General features: G+C 44.0%; 1 non-coding gene across 1 annotated transcript; it reads right to left on the reverse strand.

The window, feature by feature from the left end:
* Positions 1-544: 544 nt before the first annotated feature.
* Positions 545-682, reverse strand: LOC114808315. The gene has a single exon (XR_003756161.1). It is a non-coding gene; the product is annotated as a small nucleolar RNA SNORA7 (small nucleolar RNA).
* Between the last annotated feature and the right edge of the window lie 11,769 nt (positions 683-12,451).

A 12,451-nucleotide genomic window follows, 5' to 3' on the forward strand; every position in this document is an offset into this window, starting at 1 on the left:
TTAGAAAATAACAGGCATTTTCTTCAGTAGCGGCCAATGAGCTGCTAGACTAGTTGGATGTTACTTTTGTGGTTATTTACCACCGCTTGTTTTAGGAATATTTATGGGATGATATCAAGTATTGTTGTTCATCTAAATTATCAGTGAAATAATTTCATAGTCTAAAGAAAATACAAAGGCAAAAAATGAAAGTGCTTCACTAAAATTAGCTGAACTAGTTTGTTTTACAAGTAAACAAGAAATTTGTTTTATGAGTAAACAAGAAATCAGGATGTTTTCTTCATGCCAATAATGTTTATGCCACTGAGTAAGTGCTTACAGTGCACAGGGCATTGGGGAAAGGTGCGAGGGTATAGATTCAGGTACAATAATGATAACTGTAATATTAGTTAAGCATTTGCTATGGTTCTGGTAATATACCCATAGAGTTTTGTTGGTAAAAAATATGGAAGTGGTTTACCATTGCATCCTTCCACACAGTAAACTTGAGTTTCTGCCCTCGACTCTCTCCCGGGACGCTGCTGCCCAGCACAGGTGAGTTTTGACTTGTAGCAGATTGCCTTCCACTCGCTAGCCACTGCCCAAGCTAGGAATGGAATGGGTAAGCCTCTTCTTGACTCTCCCTCCTGTAGTCGAGATTGGTAGAGTACTGGAAACTCTCCAGGTGCGACCCTGAGAGGGGAATATGTGTTGGAACCAAACCTTTTATGAGTAAATGGGATTTTCTAGAAAAACAGAATCTTATTAACCTCATTTCCTTGGGAGCAGCAGTGGCAGGGGGAGAGAGAAAGTGAGAGGGAGGGAGAGAGAGAGGGAGAGAAGGAAGGAGAAGAGAGGAGGGAGAAAGTGGGGAGGTGTTTCTAAGAGGTAAGAACTAAGTAATGCTTGCTGATCTTTTCAAATTTTCAAATTCTGTTGATGTAGTTGCATCAACTCTAGACATAGACATCTTTAAAATGGAGATCATCTGTTTTCCCTCCTACTTAGAATATAAGCCCCGCCCCATGTTCATTCAGTCGGTTTTATTGAGTGCTTACTGTGTGCAGAGTACTGTGCTAAGCGTTTGGAACGTACAATTTGGAACAGGGGCTGTGTCTGACCTGATTATCTTGCATCTGCCCCAGCGTTTATTATAGTATAGTGCTTGGCACACAATAAGGGCTTAAGCCTCATGTGGGACAACCTGATTACCCTGTATCTACCCCAGTGCTTAGAACAGTGCTCCACACATAGTAAACGCTTAACAAATACCAACATTATTATTAAGAAATACTCTTCTTATTAACGTTAAACATTTCATTAATAATAGTATTATTATTATTTTTGCAACAGAAACAGAGAACAGAAAAATATTATAGTGTCCATGGAAATTGGTTTCTGGGGAAAAGTGTTGTGAAAATTGGAATTTGTCTGTCTTTTTCCCTCCCTCATCCTCATCTATGAATTGAATCCTATTATAAATTTTGCAGTCAGGCAGGTCACAAATGCAGAGAGTGTCAACAGTCAACTGCAAGAAGGCATCGCCCAGGTTAGAAGTGCAGAAGGGAACACAGCAGGAGTTCTTGTTAATTAATAGCAATATCATCACTTAGGTGCTTTACCTCTCTCTCTATTCTTCTGCCTACTTCCAGGAACAGCATGCCTTAGTGAAAGAGCATGGTCTTGGGAGTCAGAGGACCTGGCTTCTAATCCTGGCTCCACCAATTGCCAGCTCTGTGATCTTGGATAAGTCACTTAAGTTCTCAGTTCTCTCATCTGGGAATTCAAAATGGGAATTCAGTACCTGGTCTCCCTCCTACTTAGATTATGAGCCCAACCTGATTACATGTATCTACCCCAACACTTAGTCCAGTATTTGGCAAACAGTAAGAAAACAGTGAATACCACAGTTCACTTAATTTTCTAAATTATTATTTTTACTCCCTTCTCCTTCCTTTTTCACCCTGAAGCTCACAGATAGGCTTAAAACTGGAACTCAACAGTTTGGGAACCTATCTATCTGTTAGGAAAGAAAGACATTACTGTTCAAGCAGATATATCTGCATTACCACATCAGTTGCTACAAACATTTACCAGTGAGCTCCTTGTGTGCAGGGAATGTGTCTACCAACACTGATAGTAATAATAATATTCATTCATTCATTCAATAGTATTTATTGAGCGCTTACTATGTGCAGAGCACTGTACTAAGCACTTGGAATGAACAAGTCGGCAACAGATAGAGACAGTCCCTGCCGTTTGACGGGCTTACAGTCTAATCGGGGGAGACGGACAGACAAGAACAATGGCAATAAAATGGCAATAATAATAGTAATGATATTGGTTAAGCACTTACTATGTGCCAGGCACTGTACTAAGCGCTGGGATGGACACAGGCAAATTAGGTTGGACACAGTCCCTGTCCCACATGGCATTCACAATCCTAATCCCCCCCATTTTACAGATGAGGTAACTGAGGGACAAAGAAGTGAAGTGACTTTCCCAAGGTCACATGGAAGACAAGTGGCAGAGCTGAGATTAGAACCCATGACCTTTTGACTCCCAGGCCCATGCTCTAACCACTTCACCATTAGTACAGTGCTCTGCACACAGTGTGCACTCTATAAATAACATTGATTGCTTGATCACATTAGATAAAACCTACTGAATTAAAGCACTTAGTTCTGGCTCTGCCCACAGTGAGCCTATCCCAGTTAGTTGTAAGCTCCTTGAGATTAGGGATCTACCAAATGCATAATAATGAATATAATAATAATTATGGTACTTGCTAAGCATTTACTATGTGACAAGCACTGTTCTAAGCTCTGGGGTAGAAATAAATTAATCAGGTTGGACACAATCCCTGCCCCACATGGGACTCACACTCTTAATCCCCATTTTACAGATGTGGTAACAGAGGCCCAGAGAAGTAAAGTGACTTGCCCAAAGTCACGCAGCAGACAAGTGGCAGGGCTGGGATTAGTACCCAGGTCCCTCTGACTCCCAGGCCCGTGCTCTGTCAACTAAGTACTGTACTCTTCCAAAGACTTAGGACTGTACTCTGTATAAAGCACTCAAAAACTACCATTGAATTATTGATTGAAATCAGTGAAGGTCAGAGAGGAGAACTGCCAGAAATAAAAGAGGTTGTTGCAGAGGCCAGTAGAGTGTCTGAGCTGAGAGTGAATCCTGGAGTAGGGCTAGGGGCTGACCCAGGGGGCAAAAGTGAATCATCCTTCTAATCACTAATTAACAATACCTACAGAGTTCTACAGTGATGAACAGTGACACGATGAAGAAAACAAATCGCAGCAGGGAATGAAGTGATCTGTGGTATTACAAATTACAGCAGAGAACCAATTAATCAGTTGTATTTTTTGAATGCCTTCTGCAGAGCACAGTACTAAGCGCTTGGTAGAGTACAATACTACAGATTTAGTAGACACATCCCCTGCCCATAAAGAGCTTAAAGTCTAAACGTCTTTAGACTTGAGCAGAGAAGCAGGGTTTCCTAGTGGAAAGAGCACGGCCCGGGAATCGGAGGACCTGGGTTCTAATCCCAGCTCTGCCACTTAACTGCTGTGTGATTGTGGGTAAGTCACCTAACTTCTCTGTACCTCAATTCTCTAATCTGCAAAATGGGATTTTGATACCTGTTCTCCTTCCTACTAACTCTGTCAGCCCCATGTGGGACCTGATGCTCCTGTATTTACCTGAGCACTGTGCTTGGCATACAGTAAGTGCTTAATAAACATTACTATTATTATTATTATAAGGAGAGACAGACATTAAAATAAATTATGGATAGGTACCCAACTGCTCTGGGGCTGAGGGTGGGGTGAATATCAAGTGTTTAAAGGGTACAGGTCCATGTGCATAGGTGATACAGAAGCGGGAGGGAGTAGAGGAAATGAGGGCTCTCCCCTAATCGGAAGCCTCTTGGAGGAGATATGATTTTATATGGCTTTGTAGGTGGGGTACCTTTATGACATCTCTGAGAGCTAAGAAGAAACTGTGGTAATTATCTCCATTTTACAGATTAGGAAACTGAAGCCCGAAGAGTGAAATGACTAGTGATTCACTGAAGGTCATACAGCATACCAGTGGTAAAGCAGATCTTTTGACTCCCAGCTCCATGCTCTTTGTACTAGATCAAGCTGTTTCCCCACGATCAGGAGTCCCATTTTAGTAATCCAGGATGCATTGTGTGAAATATTTGATTTTTGAAGGTTTTATCTTCTAAACCAAGTACAATGAGGAAGAAGGTGTTCATGAAAAATGTGCACATTTGTTTGCAAAAAAAGTACTATATTCTTGTTCAAACGCAAGAGCACGCCAGGCTGATTTAGATATCCCTTCCAGACAGTTCTGGAGAGAGGGTTGTGGGGAAGAATATAGAAGCACAAAACTACCATTCCCTTGGGGCAACATTCTGTTTTTACCTCTACTTAGAATAGGTCCTTGTCCAATAATAGGAATACCCCAAGCCCTCTGGGGGCAAAGCTGAGTTCTCTGGAGGTAGAAGCTAGGAGACTGCAGCCAGTAATGTGGAGCTTCTTGTGGTATGCTGCGCCTACCAGCCTGTTCCCCTGGAAACCCAGCCGAAGAGATTTCCATGTGGTACAATATTCCTCTTGTCTTCATGGTTCTTGGGTTAAAAGTGAACCTAGGCCAAGATCACTGAATGAATGAATGAATGAATCATTTGGGAGATGTTTTAGGCTAAACCCTCTAGGCCAAAGCACATGCCTCCCAATTTCTGTTGATCATATCACAGGTTTGGCCATGGTAGTTTTGAACTTCGGGGGCTTTAAATTTTACCCGATAAAGCTTGACTTTAGTATTTTCTGTTGCGATCATTTCCAATTTGCCATACTAATTAAATTTTGATTTTGATCATTCTCTTATTTTGGAGTCTGGTTCCCTCCCGGTCACTGAAGTCTTCACAAAGCTCTCAACTGGTTCCCAGAGGCGACCTTTAATCCCATACCGTTTTGGATCATACCAAGCATAGGGTGGTCAGTCAGTCATTTTTGTCTTCATATGATGTATAATAATGTTGGTATTTGTTAAGCGCTTACTATGTGCAGAGCACTGTTCTAAGTGATAGGGTAGATACAGGGTAATCAGGTTGTCCCACGTGAGGCTCACAGTTAATCCCCATTTTACAGATGAGGTAACTGAGGCACAGAGAAGTTAAGTGACTTGCCCACAGTCACACAGCTAAGTGGCAGAGCCGGGAGTCGAACCCATGACCTCTGACTCCGAAGCCCAGGCTCTTTCCACTGAGTGACGTATGCACAAGTGACCCCAGTTGTGATCTCTTAAGGTAAAAGCCTCGGGGTCAGATATTACCTCTAAAATTACAATATTCATATTAGCCATATGCAAATGATAAAATGATTATTAGTACATGCTTTTTTTAAAGTTCTGGGCTTATATTGGTTGACTGTAGGTAGCATTTTCTTCATCCAGAATTGTTCCTGAAAATAAAGATTCCACTCAGCCTCTTGCATTCATCTCCAATCTTAAATACTCCCACATTCTTATGCTTTCATGGTAATGGCCATGGATCATGCTGTTTGTTCAGTACCAGTTACTGTGTCTATCTCATAACATCAGTCCTAAACCTGGCATTCAGTGGACTGAGGAATATAGAAATTCCCCCAGTCTCATTCTTTCTGCAGCTCCTGGCCTTTAACCTCTCTGCCTCCATATACTCCTCATCTGCAGTGGCTCTGAAAAAAGATATGAAGAGTTATTAGTCAATCTTAAAACTGCTTTTAAGGATGTGTCACAGGAAAGTGTTAGTGTTTAGTAGCATTACCCAACATGGAAATAGGGGTAATCACGTTTTGTTTTTTGATCATGTTCACCTTGATTGAATCAATCCTTGAACCCATTAGTGAATTAAATCCCCCTTTATTTGTATCAAAGCTCTGGTCCCTACCACTCCCCTTAAAGAGACCAGGCTCTTCATTTCCGAGGAAGAGGTCATTCAGAGAGAAATCCTGGGAGTCCACTGAATACTACAGGAAAACCAGTGGTGGGAAAAGGAACCTTTTATAATCATTATATTAATATTTGTGCCCAAGATCCCAGGAGCCTCCAAGCTGTCTAATCCAGTTGTAAGATGAGCTGGGAGTTTGTTGAAGGTAGAGGTTGTCGCTGATATGAACTTTAAAAGGCTAATGAATTACACAAAAACCTAAGACTATCACATTATATTCCTTCAACAAATGGTGGTTAGGGAATCTTGAGACACCTCTGGTTCTCCATGATTCTAAAAAAAATTTACGTTTTAAGGAAATATTTGGTCTGTCAACTCCAGGCTCTTTAATAAGTGGGGCATATGTGTGTGTGAGTGTCTGTGTGCGGTTGTTTGTAGTATAGTACGTTCAGGATGTACTACATCCTGTAGTATGTTTATGAATGGGTTGAATGGACCCATTGAGCAAATGTAAGAACCAAATCCCACCTTTGTTCTTGACACACTCCCAAATTTCAAAAAAGGTTGGGATCCTCTACTTACTTTAATCAGAGAATCCAGAAAATCAAGCCTGACAATGTTTCATTCATTCAATTCATTCAATATGTGCAGAGCACTGTACTAAGCGCTTGGAATGTACAAATCGGCAGCAGATAGAGACAGTCCCTGCCCTTTGAAGGGCTTACAGTCTAATCGGGGGAGACAGGCAGACAAGAACAATGGCAATAAATAGAGTCAAGGGGAAGAACATCTCATAAAAACAATGGCAAATAAATAGAATCAGGGTGATGTACATCTCATTAAACAAAATAAATAGGGTGATGAAGATATATACAGTTGAGCAGACGAGTACAGTGCTGAGGGGGTGGGATGGGAGAGGGGGAGGAGGAGAGAGAAAGGGGGGAGAAGAGGGTTTAGCTGTGGAGAGGTGAAAGGGGGGTAGAGGGAGCAGAGGGAAAAAAGGAGGGAGCTCAGTCTGGGAAGGCCTCTTGGAGGAGGTGAGCTTTAAGAAGGGATTTGAAGAGGGGAAGAGAATTAGATTGTCGGAGGTGAGGAGGGAGGGCATTCCAGGACCGCAGGAGAAAGTGGCCCAGTGGTCGCCGGCAGGATAGGCGAGACCGAGGAATGGTGAGGAGGTGGGCAGCAGAGGAGCGGAGCGTGCGGGGTGGGCAGTAGAAAGAGAGAAGGGAGGAGAGGTAGGAAGGGGCAAGGTGATGGAGACCCTTGAAGCCTAGAGTGAGGAGTTTTTGTTTGGAGCGGAGGTTGATAGGCAACCACTGGAGGTTTTTAAGAAGGGGAGTGACATGCCCAGAGCATTTCTGCAGGAAGATGAGCCAGGCAGTGGAGTGAAGAATAGACTGGAGTGGGGCGAGAGAGGAGGAAGGGAAATCAGAGAGAAGGCTGACACAGTAGTCTAGCCGGGATATTATGAGAGCTTGTAAGGTAGCCGTTTGGGTGGAGAGGAAAGAGCGGATCTTGGCGATATTATAAAGGTGAGAACGGCGGGTCTTGGTAACGGATCGGATGTGTGGGGTGAACGAGAGAGATGAGTCAAAGATGACACCGAGGTTGCGGGCCTTAGAGACGGGAAGGATAGTCGTACTATCCATGGTGATAGGGAAGTCTGGGAGATGACCAGGCTTGGGAGGGAAGATGAGGAGCTCAATCTTGCTCATGTTGAGTTTTAGGTGGCGGGCAGACATCCAGGTGGAAACATCCTGGAGGCAGGAGGAGATGCGAACCTGAAGGGAGGGGGAGAGGACGGGGCAGAGATGTAGATCTGCATGTCATCTGCGTAGAGATGGTAGTCGAAGCCGTGAGAGTGAATGAGTTCACCAAGGGAGTGAGTGTAAATGGAGAACAGAAGAGGGCCAAGAACTGACCCTTGAGGAACTCCAACAGTTAAAGGATGGGAGGGGGAGGAGGCGCCTGTGAAGGAGACCGAGAATGACTGGCCGGAGAGATAAGAGGAGAACCAAGAGAGGACGGAGTCCGTGAAGCCAAGGTGAGGTAAGGTGTGGAGGAGAAGGGGATGGTCAACAGTGTCAAAGGCAGCTGAGAGGTCAAGGAGGATTAGAATGGAGTAGGAGCCATTGGATTTGGCAAGAAGGAGGTCATGGGTGACCTTAGAGAGAGCAGTCTCGGTAGAGTGGAGGGGACAGAAGCCAGATTGGAGGGGATCCAGGAGAGAATGGGAGTTAAGGAATTCTAAGCAGCGAGTGTAAATGACTCGTTCTAGGATTTTGGAGAGGAAGGGTAGTAAGGAGATAGGGCGATAACTGGAAGGGGAAATGGGGTCGAGAGAGGGTTTTTTTAGGATGGGGGAGACATGGGCATATTTGAAGGCAGAGGGGAAGGAGCCATTGGAGATTGAGTGGTTAAAGATAGATGTTAAGGAAGAGAGGAGGGCAGGGGCGATGGTTTTTATAAGGTGAGCGGGAATGGGGTCCGAGGCACAGGTGGAGGGGGTGGCACTTGCGAGGAGGGAGATCTCTTCTGAGGATAATAATAATAATAATAATGTTGGTATTTGTTAAGCACTTACTGTGTGCCGAGCACTGTTCTAAGCGCTGGGGTAGACACAAGGGAATCAGGTTGTCCCACGTGGGGCTCACAGTCTTAATCCCCATTTTACAGATGAGGTAACTGAGGCACCGAGAAGTGAAGTGACTTGCCCAAAGTCACACAGCTGACAAATGGCCGAGCCGGGATTTGAACCCATGACCTCTGACTCCAAAGCCCGTGCTCTTTCCACTGAGCCACGCTGCTTCTCTGCGGAAGGATACTGCAGGGAAGGATGGGAAAGTAGGGGAGAGGGTAGCGGGGGGGAGGCAAGAGGGGGAGGGGTGACTTTGGGGAGCTCAGACCTGATGGTGTTGATTTCTGTGATGAAGTAGGTGGCCAGATCATTGGTTGGTGAGAGATGGGGAAAGGAGAGGAACAGGGGGCCTAAGGAGAGAGTTAAAGGTCCAGAACAATTGGTGGGGGTGACGGGCATGGGTGTCGATGAGGGAGGAGAAGAAGTTTTGCCTGGCGGAGGAGAGGGCAACCCAAGCTTCTCTGGACTGGACTTGCGATCATAATGGCTAATTGTAAGATCCTAATTAAAGCCACTAGAGACCCCTAAGAGGAAGACAAAGAAAATAATTTTAATGTCATCATCAAATTTAACCAAAATGAATGCAGAGTGTTGGGAGATGTTGGCTAAGTTTCACACCATGTGCAGGAGTATTTTAACATAAGGAGCCCAGGGCCCAGCCTACACAGTCAAAAGGACACTACAGAGAAGAGATCCTTGGAAGCATTAAACTGGGAATGCTGTTCCCATCAGAATGTTTGTTGCCAATGCAACTAACCATGTTTCCCTCTGCTGCCATGTAAGTCCATATAAAAATAATAATTATGGTATTTGTTAAGTGCTTACTACGTGCCAAGCACTGTTCTAAGTGCTGGGGTAGATACAAGGTAATCGGGTTGCCCCACGTGGGGCTCACAGTCTTAATTCCCATTTTACAGATGAGGTAACTGAGGCACAGAGAAGTGAAGTGACTTGCCCCAGGTCACACAGACAAGTGGCGGAGTCGGGATTAGAACCCACATCCTCTGACTCTCGAGCCCGTGCTCTTTCCACTAAGCCATGCTGCTTCCATATGTCCCCACTCCCTCAATGATAATAATAATAATAATAATTGCAATAATATATGACATTTGTTAAGCCCTTACTATATGCCAAGCATTATACTAAGTGTCAGGATAGAGACAAGATAATTAGACGCCACATGGGACTCACAGTCTAAATTGGAGGGAGAACAGGTGTTGAATCCCCATTTTGCAGATGAGGGGGCTGAGGCACAGAGAAGTTATGTGACGTAAGCTCACACAGCAGGCACCTGGCAGAAGGGAGATTAGAACACAGGCCCTCTGCCTCCCAGAACCACACTCTTTCGACTAGTTCACACTGCTTCCCAAGAACCTCTGATGGTTGCTCATCCACCTCTGCAGTAAACGGAAACTCCTTACCATCAGCTTTTCAATCAGGGTCTCCCCTTCCTACCTCACCTCTGATCTCCTACTACAATGTAGTTTATATACTTCCCTCCTTGAAACCAACCTACTTTCTGTGCCTCAAACTTGTCTATCTCCCTGCCAATCCTTTGCCCATGTTCTCCCTCAGGCCTGCAGCTCCCTCCCTCTACATATCTGACAGAGGTACCCAGAATGCCCCGTACATCTACCAGAGGGTAAAGGCAAAAACAACGACCACCCAATCAGGAAAACAGTGAAGAAAGCAAATCCTACTATCAGACAGGTCAAATCCAACCTTTACTTTGTTTTTTACAGCAATTATTAATCAGTCATTGAAAAAAAATCATCCAGAACTGCTGAGTGGTAGAATTTTTAATGGGGGTAAATGCATAATAGTTTCACACAAATTCAGATTCTATCATTTCTTTCTTATTGTATGAAAGAACAATAGTATTGTAGATGCCACATCTGGATTAAATAGATGGTGACAAGTTTGGACCATACATTTCTCTAGGGTGGTTCACTCCTCCACACAAAACCAGCTTTGGAAGAAGAAGGAAAATCCATCACTTGATTTATGAAGATTTGCTCTTTTTAAAATGTAACATTTCCAGAGGATCTGGGCCATTGTATCATGTGTTTCGCCTCCCATTCAGACCTAGAGACCTATTTGGATCATGCTGAAAATGATGCAAACCCTAATCAGGAGCATCCAGGGATTTCCAAATTAATACTGCCTTCATTCTGTAGTCAGTTGGAGCGTGGTGTGGGGCCCTAGGCAGAAGTGTCAGGCTGTCAGATGGTTAGGCAAGTTCCAGGGCAGGATGAGTCCAGCTCCGTGCCACCAGCTCTGCCCTTGGAAACAGCTCCAGCTGGGGTCCAGGACACTCGCCCAGGAGCTACGTTTCCAATGCCAGAGGCCTACATTTCCCATAATCCTCTGGCAATGGAACCATATGAGCAAGCTGGGCAGGAATTTTACATTAAGGACGAAAAGGTTTTGGTTCCCTTTATTTCCTGCTTGTGGTTTCATGATAATAATAACTGTGGTATTTGTTAAGCTCTTACTATGAGCTGGACACTGTACTAAGTCCTGGGGTGGATAAAAGCAAATCAGTTTGGACACAGTCCCTGTCCCACGGGGGGCTCATGGTCTCGAATCTCCATTTTACTGATGAGGTAACTGAGGCACAGAGTAGTGAAGTGACTTGCCCAAGGTCACACAAAAGACAATTGGCAGAGCTGGGATTAAAACCCATGATTTTCTGACTCCCAGGCCCATGCTCTATCCACTATGCCATGCTTTGGCAGCATTGCTGTATTTTCTGTTCCATGCGCTGACTTGTCCGTACAGCTGTACCCCTGGTGACAACCACCCCATGATACATACAACCTAGAAATATAGCCATTATTGTTTGTCACCTTGGCAATCCATTGCATCACTGAAAGATACCCAAACTGATGAAGTTATGGTCTTCCCATTACCAGCTAAAATTGGGGGACTGAGGTATTTCTCATTGATTTTAATGAAATGAGATGAATGTATGTATATATAAAAAAAAGAAGATCGAAGAAGTCCCTGAGGAGTTCGTAGGTATTTAGAGCTATCCACGAGTTGGCCTGCCACAGGGTCCTTTATGAAGACAAGAAGAATTGAATAGTGCAATGCTCTGCACACAATAAGTGCTCAATAAATACCATGGATTGATAGATAAATTCTTCACTGAGGTTGAAAAACCATTACCCCTGTCAGCAGTAAAACCCACTTTTGCAGCTTTTTGCAAAGATGGAGGTAGAGAGAGCTGGATTTGGGGTAGAGGGGAGCAGGAAAGCACCCAAGAACCAGAGAAGGAAATAAACCAGAGGTGGGAGTAGCTGGGAGAGATGTATAATGTAAATTTTACTTACCCGTTTGGATCTGGCGATCATTTCAGGGCTGGATCTGGAATGGAACCTAACTCACTGCAAGTAAGTCTGTGGGAAAATATACCCCACACTACAGTCGTATTTTCAAGGAACATATTGTTACCGTACATATCATGGTACTACTGTACATATGCTCCGAACCTTTTATGGTTGACCTGTATATTTATGTAGTTTATGTATAGCTTGGAGCCTGTACATGTGGCATGTAAGAATTCAGATGTGGTAGCTTTCCCCTTTTTTCTCCCTATTCATTAGGCTAAATGTTTGGGAATGAGCTCTTTAAGAAGTGAGCTTTAGGAAATGCCTGGATTTCTTCCTATGAATTTCTAAGTTGCTACCATTTGCTCCAGTAGACTAGCCTGCACTGGATGTCACCAAGGTAGAAATTGCTGTCCTTTGGCTTGGAACTTTGATCGGAGATGTCTTAATGAACTCAGACTCTAACGCCCTGAACCTTTGCTGACTTAGATATAAACATTTTTTTCTCACAATATTTGAACACAGAGTTCATCTAATGTTCTTCTGCAGGAT

This window comes from Ornithorhynchus anatinus, chromosome X5, assembly GCF_004115215.2.
Source record: "Ornithorhynchus anatinus isolate Pmale09 chromosome X5, mOrnAna1.pri.v4, whole genome shotgun sequence".
In the NCBI taxonomy this organism is placed as follows: domain Eukaryota; kingdom Metazoa; phylum Chordata; class Mammalia; order Monotremata; family Ornithorhynchidae; genus Ornithorhynchus; species Ornithorhynchus anatinus.